Here is a 9,752-nt window from a genome sequence, read left to right on the forward strand (position 1 = left end):
CCGAGACCCTGCGTTCACCATTCATAATTTTAGCTCAGTTCACTTGGAAAAACCCAAACACAAAGCAGAGAACTTGAGAAAGGCCCCACTCTGCATTTGGTGGGTCCAGTCTTGGCCACTTCTACCCAAAGGTGGTGTCAAGCCCCCTCCGTGTTTTCTGCCACAGCCAGGAGACTTTCATCCAACTGTAGCCAGGGGACTTCCACTCATGGGAGTCAGTCACCAAACACCCTTCTTTTATTTTTTATTTTTGTAGAGACAGAATCTTACTCTGTTATCCAGGCTGGAGTGCAGTGGCACAATCACAGCCCACTGCAGCCTCGACCTCCTGGGCTCGAGCGATCCTCCTGCCTCAGCCTCCCGAGTAGCTGGGACTATACAGGTGCATGCCACCAAGACCAGCTAATTAAAAAAAAATTTTCTTTTTTTAGAAACAGGGTCTTGCTATGCTGCCCAGGCTAGTCTCAAACTCCTGGGCTCAAGTGATCCTCCCACCTTGGCCTCCCAAAATGAAGGGGTGGCCTGCCCCTCCACACCTGTGGGCGTTTCTCGTTAGGTGGAATGAGAGATTGAGAAAAGAAATGAGACACAGAGACAAAGTACAGGGAAAGAAAAAGAGGGCCCAGGGGACCGGCCGCTTTGGGCACCAGTCTCTGAGTTCCCTTAGTATTTATTGATAATTATCTTTACCATCTTAAAGACAAGGGAGTGGCAGGATAATAGGATCATTGTAGGGAGAAAATCAGCAGTAAGACATATGAACAAAGATCCCTGTGACATGAATAAGTTTAAAGAAAACTGCTGTGCCTTGATATGCATATGCAAACATCTCCATAAACCTTTTAGCAGCATTGCGCCATCAAGTCCCACCTTTTGCCCTAAGGCAGTTTTCTCCTATCTCAGTAAACAGAGCACACAATCGGGTTTCACACCGAGATGTCCCATTGCCCAGGGACGGGCAGGAGACAAATGCTTTTCTCTTACTTGAGATTAAGAGAATGGTGATGACTTTTAACCAGCAAGCTGCCTTCAGGCACTTGTTTAACAAAGTACAGCCTGCACAGCCCAAAATCCTTTAAACCTTGAGTCACCACAGCACATATCTCTTGCAAGGACAAGGTTGGGGGTAGGGTCACAGATTAACAGCATCTCAAATACAGAACAAAATGAAGTCTGTTATGTCTGCTTCCTTCTATATAGACACAGTAACAGGCTGATCTCTCTTTTCCCCACACCAAAATGCTGAGACTCTAGGCATGAGCTACTGTGCACAGATGAAATGCCCCTCTGAAGCACATGGGGCCTGGCTTCTTGGCCTCATTTTCCAGGTAAGTGACTGAATCTCAGAGAAGAAAAGGGACTGGCCAAGGCCACCCGGGAGGGTGAGACCATCTCTCCTCTTTCCTCTTGTGCCCTTTCCTACAATCCCTTCTCCAGACCACATGCGAAGTGAGCTTGTTGTCTAGCAGTAACTGGATCCCATAGATGCCTGCTCAAAACCTTCTAGAGGCTTCCCTGCCCACACAGTTGAATCTCAGCTCCGCATGGCCTGGCCCTGGCGACTTCTTCCCCACTCTCAGCCCCTGCCACTCTCTCTTCCTCGCCCGGGCCACACTGCCCACCGTCCTTTGGGGCTGTTCTTGGAATGCACCCAACTTGACTTGGGGACTATGCCCTCGCCGTCCCCCTTGCCTGGAATGCCCTCCACACACCTTGGGGACTATGCCTTCACCATACCCCTTGCTTGCCATGCCCTCCACGTGCCCTGGCGTGCTCGTCACCTGGCCAGCTCTTCCATGTCCTTCAGGTGGCAGCTCAGAGGTCACTTTCTGGAGGAGCTGTGGTCGGTGCCACACTAGGATCTTATCCCACTCACTCTCTGGCAAACACCTGGGACTCTGCCTGGGGGCTGTCTCTGTCTTCCACAAGCCTCAAGACCCAGCAGTCAAGGCCAAAGGTCTGGAGTGGTGAAGCTGAAAGAACACGTTCCTCAGCCCTGCGCCCAGTACAAACACCACCTGGAGAGACCCCCAAAAAGGTCACAACCGTTTGTGGCTTTACTGAAAGCGCGGGAACCAATAGAAAACTGCTAAATGTATAACTTAAAATGTTAACCAATTGTAATGCTGTAACCAAAAGAATTCCCTTGTTCCTCTATAACCTTACATATCCTGTTTACATCGGGCTATAAAAAGCGAGCACATGCATCTTTCGGGGCCCTCTTGTATGTTGTGGAACGGAGGGACCAAGTTCGAACTTGCAGTAAAGATCCTTGCCGCTTGGCTTTGACTCTGGACTCTGGTGGTCTTCTTCGGGGAATAAACGGTCTGGGCATAACAAAGTCCCCCCAGATGCTGCACCCAACCAATGGCTTTCAGGAGCTGATGTAGCCCCATTCATCCAAAACATTACTCCATCAAGTTCCTTCCCATCTTCATCTGGAAGTATCCAGATGACTTGCTTGTTGACTGTGTGTTTCCCCAACTAGAATGTGAGCTTCTTGAAAACAGGTTCATGATCACCCTCTTCCCCCAGTCCATGTCCCCAGCCCCAGGACAGCTGCTGACCCATAGCAGGTCCCCATAGCAGGTCCTCTGTACATAACTGATGAATGAGTGGGTGAATGAATGAATGAATGAGTGGGTGAAGGAATGAGTCAATGAACCCCAATCCAGCGTTTCTTCTCCACTCCTCCTGAGCTCCCACTGGAGCTAGAAAACAAAAATCTACCTTCTACCATCTGGCTCGGCCCCATCCCCAAGGAGAGGCTCACATCCTGGCTCCACCTTGAATCCCCTGGGAGTTTTTTTTTTTAATTTTTGTTTTTGTTTTTACAAGATCCACACCCAGCCTTAACCCTGAACTCTGAATGAATTTGTCTGGCAGGGGGACCCAGGCAGCAGCATTCTTAAAAACCTGCCCAGGAGATGCTAATGTGCAGCCAGGGTGGAGAAGCACTGGTTTAGAAGTTGGGAGGTAAGGGAGGACCCAGATACAATCCAAGGTTCTAGGGTGGCCAACTCTGCTAGTTTCCCCAGAACAAGGGGGTTCTCAGGAGGCAGGCTCTGTAGTGCTAAAACTGGGATAGTTCAAGCAAACCAGGATGAGTGGGTCACTCTACGTGTTCCCCATGCCACCTGGATAGCAGATCCAACCAGCTACACCCCTGCCCTGGTGACTTTTAGAGGTTCAAGTCCCTTGAGATCCCTGCTGCCTTGAGGAGAGGACCATGAATCTTGCTCTAGACCTGGAACATCAGAGGAGGGGAAAGGGCCACAGATGGACAGCATGGGGGTGAGATTGGAACCAGGGCTCAGGCAACTGATGCTGCTGAAGATCAGGCCATCCCTCCTCCTTTCCTCACTCCCACTCCATCCCAGGCAGGTGTGATTCTAACAGAGGGAGCCGGGCATTCCATGTGGCTTGTGGGCAGTGCCTATTCATTGTGAGAGTCTTTTGGGATCAGGCTGGATTTGTTTCCGCTTCATTATCCCCTACCCAGGCCTGGCACATATTAGGTGCTCAGTAAACAGAGGCACAATACTAAAGGCGTGCAAAAAATTGATCACCATGTCAGCTGGGAACAACCAAGCTTTTTCACCCACTTTCCTCGCTGCACACACTCAGTGCCCGCTATAGTGTCAGACACAATAGAGATGCTCAATGCCTGTTTGTTGACTGAACAAAAGAAAACATTGACAGCTTTTCCAAACAGGCTTCTGTCTCACTCCAGCCTCTTGCCCATTACTCTGTTGGGGATTTGGGGATCTTTTCCTCACACCCCTTGGTCTCAGTATTCATCCAACCACATGAATAAAATTAAACTTTTATCTGTTCTGTTAAGTAGGGCAAAACTACCAGCTGACTCTAATATCTTCTTACATCAGATGAGGATTTTTGGCTGGCTTATGGTCCTATCAGCTAAAGATCACCTTTCTTGGCCTCCCCTGCAGTGAGTCATGTAAAGTAAAGCTAATAAAGTAAGTTGTGCCACTTTGGGGTTATACTTTTCCCTCTGATAGAATGCAGTTGTGATGGTAGGAGTTGGAGCAGCCATGTTGAATCATGAGGTGGGAGCCATGAATAAAGATGCGGAAACCATGAAAGAGAGGGAAGCTGAAACCCTGCACTACAGAGCCTCCTTATCTGTTCTGAATGGCTGATATTTGGACTGTTATCCAAGAAAGAAATACACTTGTCTCTCATTTGCCTTTGTAACAGCAGCCATACCTATGTTTTACCTCATTTTGAATCACGCAAAACATGGGTAGATGGATATTTGTTCACTGTGATGCTGTGTTTGAGACCATTTGGCTTAAGACATTGGCTCCACAACTCATGCATGGGGAAGCCCCTTAAAGAGATAAAGCACTCATCCAGGGTACAGAGGAGCAGAAACTAGGCATGAAGAGAGGCTCTCTGGACTGCCAGGCGGGAAAAGGGTACTATGGCTTGGATCTTTGTTCCCTAGGAACCTCATGTTGAAATTTGATCCCCAGTGTTGGAGGTGGGGACAAATGGGAGGTATTTAGGGCATGGGGCATGGGGATGGATCTCTCCCTCCCATGGGGTGAGTTCTTGTTCTATTAGTTCCCAAGAGAGCTGGTTGTTAAAAAGAGCCTGGCACCTGCCCCCGCTCTTGCTTCTTTTCTGTCCATGTGATCTCTGCACACATAGGGCTCCTCTGCACCTCCCAACACAAGTGGAAGCAGCCTGAGGCCCTCACTGGATGCCCAGTCTTGAACTTCCAGCCAGCAGAATCACGAGCCAAATAAACCTCTTTTTTTTTGTAAATTACCCAGCCTCAGGTATTCCTTTATAGCAACATGAAGTGGACCGAGACAAAAGGACTTCAGTATTAAGATACTAAGCGTAAAAAATGGCAGTTTCCATAGGTGCCCCAATCTAAGAGTTACATGGGCAGACATCCCAAAACACAAGTGCTACTTTGCACTGTGCTGCTTCTCCCAGGGCCCAGAGAGGTTAAGCAACTTGACCAAGGTCCCACTGGTAAGTGGCAGAGCTAGGACTTAAGTCCAGCTGTGATACGATTTGGATCTGTATCCCACCCAAATCTCATGTTGAACTGTAATCCCCAATGTTGGACGTGGGGCTTGGTGGGAGGTGATTGGATCAGGGGGGCAGTTTCTCATGAATGGGTGCTCATGAACAGCATTCCCCTGGGTGCTGTTCTTCTGATAGTGAGTGAGTGAGTGAGTGAGTTATTGTGAGATCTGGCTGTTTAAAAGTGTGTGGCACCTCCCCCCTTCGGAGCAACAGGAACTCTCATGCATTGTTGGTGGGGATGCAATAATGGTGAAGTCACTCTGGAAGACAGCTTGGCAGTTTGTAACAAAATAAACATACTCCTATCATACAACCCAGGAATCAGGCCCGTTGGCATTTACCCAAATGAGCTAAAAACTCATGTCCACACAAAAGCCTACACATGGATGTTTATAGCAGCTTTACGCATGATTGCCAGAACTTGGAAGCAGCCAAGATGTCCTTCAGCAGGGGAATAGATAAAAACTGAGTACATCCAGACAATGGAATATTATTCAGTGCTAAAAAGAAATGAGCTATCAAGCCGTGAAAACACATGGAGGAAACTCACGTGCCTGTTAGTAAGTGAAAGAAGCCAACCTGAAAAGGCTATACTCTCTGTGATTCCAACTCTATAACGTTCTGGAAAAACTATGGAGACAGCAAAAAGATCAGTGGTTGCCGGGGGTTGAGGGGAGACAGGAATAAACAGGTGGAGCACAGGGGATTTTTGGAGCAGTGCAACCTCTGGATGGCACAGTGATGGTAGATTCATGTCATTACCCTTTGGCCCAGCCTCACAGAATGTACCTCGAGTACATTCATCCACCCTAATGTAAACCATGGGCTTGGGGTGATGATGTGTCAATATAGATTCATCATCTGTAACAAATGTTCCACTCTGGAGAGGGATGTTGAGAATGGGACAAGCTGTGTATGTTTTGGGGGGAGGGCGTACAAGGGAAGCCTCTATCTTCTGTTCAATTTTTGCTGTGAACCTAAAACTACTCTAAAAAGTAAAATCTATTTTTTAAAAATCTGGGGGCTTGGGTTGAGGAGTGAGGACGTATAGGGCTGTCTCCAGGCCTTTAGGATGGTCCTGGCTTCTGCTCCCACAGCTCATGAGGGATATCCCACTGTTGTACAGGAGAACCAGGAGAGGTTTACAGCAGATTTGGAGTCAGGGAGCCTGGGCTCGTCTGCTTCTGAGGGGCCGCCTGGAGCGCTCAGTGGTTCAGGAGCAGTGGTCCCTGACTGGCATGAGGTTGGCATAAGCCTTCTCTGGGATATACTCAGAGCTTGGCATGTTGAAGTTGAAAATCATTCTTAGAATTTCTCAGCCAGGCGCGGTAACTCACACCTGTAATCCCAGCACTTTGGGAGGCTGAGGTGGGTGGATCCTAGCCCCGGCTTCTCAGCTGAGGCACTGCTGACATTTTGGGTTACATAACTCTATGTTGTGAAATTCTGTCCTGTGCACTGTAGGATTCAGCATCCCTGGTCTCTACCCACTAGATGCCAGACACACCTTCCCTCCCTGTTGTGACAGCCCAGAATGTCTCCAGATATGGCCAAATGCCCCATTGAGAACACTGCTCTCATCACCTTCTCTTTGTACTTTCCAGATACAGAAAACTGAGGCCTGCAGGGGCCAGGGCTTACTCAGGGTTTCACAGCACCTGAGAGCTGCCCAGGCAAGGTGGAGTTGGGGCTGCCCTGCCCATAGTCTTCGGCACTCAAAAATCCAGCACATGTGACTCTGCACCTGTGGGCTCCATCCACCCAAGCCAGGGTGAGAAGGAGGCAGTGAATGCCCCAGGAGCAGACCCCCACAGTGATGGTCAGGGTGGAGGATAAATGCCCCCTCTCCCTCGCCCCGAAGTGGGATTGAGCCTCAGTTGTTCATCACCTGTTCTAACTTCCTTCCCTTCCTGGAACCCTCCCCAAACAAACTATTCCCACCCACATCCTTATCTCAGGATCTGTTTCTAGGGAGCCCAAGGATTGCATTGCATCTTGCCTGTACTTCCCGCCTTCAAGATTCTCTGCACTAGATTATGATCTGGAGTCTTTCTGAGCCTGGGAAGCCAACAGACTATGTTTGTCCGGTGGCTGGAGACCAGCTGGTAGGCACTGGTGCAGCCCTGTGGGTGGGGCCATCTGTCCAGCATTCATTCAGATTGGTCTGGTGTTCTTTCTAATGCCAATGCCCTACTGAATTTCTTTCTTTCTTTCTTTCTTTCTTTCTTTCTTTCTTTCTTTCTTTCACCAAAATGATTTTTATTTCCAGTGTTTAACTGGATATGCACACAGGCATGACGCAGGTTTGGATTCATTAAGTCCTCACGCAGAATTATATTCTTCTTGATAAAGAAGCCAGTTCCATCCAGGATCCACTATCTACACACCTATGTTACAACATTTATATCAAATCTGGTATCTGAAGAAAAGATACACATTTAATACGTTCATTTAAGTTACGTATTTTACAGAAAGATTAAAAATTCAAGTCACACAAAACTCAAAAACTGTATTAAAAGCTTGAATATAAAACTCAGATCCACCTGGAATGACAAAAGAGTGGAAGTTCTGTATCCATCCGTGTTAAAACTGGTAAAGGTAATGAAATTTGTTACCGATAAAACGCATTCATTTATTCAATGTAAGTTATCTAATTTTAACAATATGGCACCCTAAAAACCAGATGTATGTTTATGATGAAGCACTTTTGTTTGTGATGAAACCAAAAGAACAAATTTGCTGCACACTCATGCCAGTGATTTTCTTCAGCGACTTGGGGTATATGCTATGTAGTAAGTTGCAATAAATGCTTTGCTCATTTGTATACAACTATCTGATATATTTTAAAATACATATATATATGTTCTTCTGGCTGTAGTAATCCACTATAAAGCTATTTCACAGTGCAAAATTATGAAACCAGCCCAAATGAAGGCTGCATAATAACAATTCTGGTACAAGAAAATATTGACAGTTTGGCTGGGCGTGGTGGCTCAAGCCTGTAATCCCAGCACTTTGGGAGGCCAAGACGGGCGGATCACGAGGTCAGGAGATCGAGACCATACTGGCTAACGCGGTGAAACCCCGTCTCTACTAAAAAATACAAAAAAGTAGCCGGGCAAGGTGGCGGGCGCCTGTAGTCCCAGCTACTCGGGAGGCTGAGGCAAGAGAATGGCATAAACCCGGGAGGCGGAGCTTGCAATGAGCTGAGATCCGGCCACTGCACCCCAGCCTGGGCGACAGAGCAAGACTCTGTCTCAAAAAAAAAAAAAAAGAAAAGAAAATATTGACAGTACCTGGAATGTGCAGCAGTAGCTTTTTACTTGCTAGAGTGGACATACCCCCAGTTTAAAGACAGGGATGAAATTGTGATTTATTGCCTGGGGTTTCAGACAGTTTATGAGGTTGGGCATTCACTGCAGAATTAGCATTTTTGCTCACGTTCTGGAAGCTTTCTCTGTTCACTTGGTCAGGTGACTGTGGTGGTATGGAAAGAAGGGGCCTGTTTGTTGAAGCTAAGGTACTGGAAGAATCGCCTGTGTCACACTGAAAGGCCAAAGGTGTGTCAGTGGTGGCTGTTTCTCAGGTTCCCTCTGGGGAGCTCCTTAGGTTCCCTCTGGGGAGCTCCACTTTCTCCTCTGCTAAGGTCAGAGGTACTAGTGCGTAGGCGTTTCCTGGCCAGGAAAGATCCTGGGCTGAGCATTTTGGTTTGAACCAGTTCACAGCTGAAAGTTCAGATTCTCTCTGCCCGCTCTGCTCATGCACTTTCCAAAAATTCAAAACGCTAATGTCAGTAGCCTCTCTATGCCCTCCTAGAGTACGTCTGCGCCAGATGCTTTTCCTTTTAGCAGTGTCGGCATTCGCTTTGTGATTCCCTACTCCAAACATGTCATGGCCAGGGGCTCTGGGTCCCAGTTTGAACCGATCTGCTATTTTCGTTTTCCATGTGGGTTCCTGTTTTCGGATTCGCCTCTGGCGGGGGTCAGTAAACTCCCACTTGGCTTTCCTTTTTTTCATACCACCAAACAGTTTAGTTCATGAAGGTGTTTCTTTCTCGTTCTTGGCATCTCCCAGACTTTCACTGTCTGACCTGAACCTAGCTGATTTTTCCTGGACAGAGTATCACATTCGATGAGTTTATAGGAACTGAAGAGCTGTCTCCGGCTATCTAAACTCGGTGTTAAACTTCCCTCTGTGCAACTTACTTCACTTCCTTCAGAATTTCTCCGGCTGCTCTTAGTCCCTTTCTGCAGTTTTCCTCAGAAAAGCCTCTCTGAAGTCAAAGCTGTGGGGAAAACGGGAAACTCGCTCTCACTGTCGGTTTCCACAGGCCGCCCTTCGCTGGTGAATTTGCTTCTCTCAGCGTCTGCCTGGTCCCTGTTGCTCTCTGCCACGGACTGCATCTCAGGGCTCAGTCAACTGGAGTCCAGGCTAGTCAAGTATGTAGCAGACCATGTTGTGGGAAAATCTGAGGTAATGGTGCTGACGTTGGCCAAAAACTCACTATGTTTCATTTCTATGCCCTGCTGAATATCTTTTTTTCTTTTTTCTCTTTTTTTTGAGACGGAGTCTCGCTCAGTCGCCCAGGCTGGAGTGCAGTGACGTGATCTCGGCTCACTGCAAGCTCTGCCTCCCGGGTTCACGCCATTCTCCTGCCTCAGCCTCCTGAGTAGCTGGGATTACAG

General features: G+C 47.8%; 1 pseudogene; it reads right to left on the reverse strand.

Annotated features, from left to right (window-relative positions):
- Positions 1-8,415: 8,415 nt before the first annotated feature.
- On the reverse strand, positions 8,416-9,581 carry LOC105525704 (annotated as a pseudogene).
- Positions 9,582-9,752: the final 171 nt, after the last annotated feature.

The sequence above is a fragment of the Colobus angolensis genome, unplaced genomic scaffold (assembly GCF_000951035.1).
Source record: "Colobus angolensis palliatus isolate OR3802 unplaced genomic scaffold, Cang.pa_1.0 Scaffold55, whole genome shotgun sequence".
Lineage (NCBI taxonomy): Eukaryota > Metazoa > Chordata > Mammalia > Primates > Cercopithecidae > Colobus > Colobus angolensis.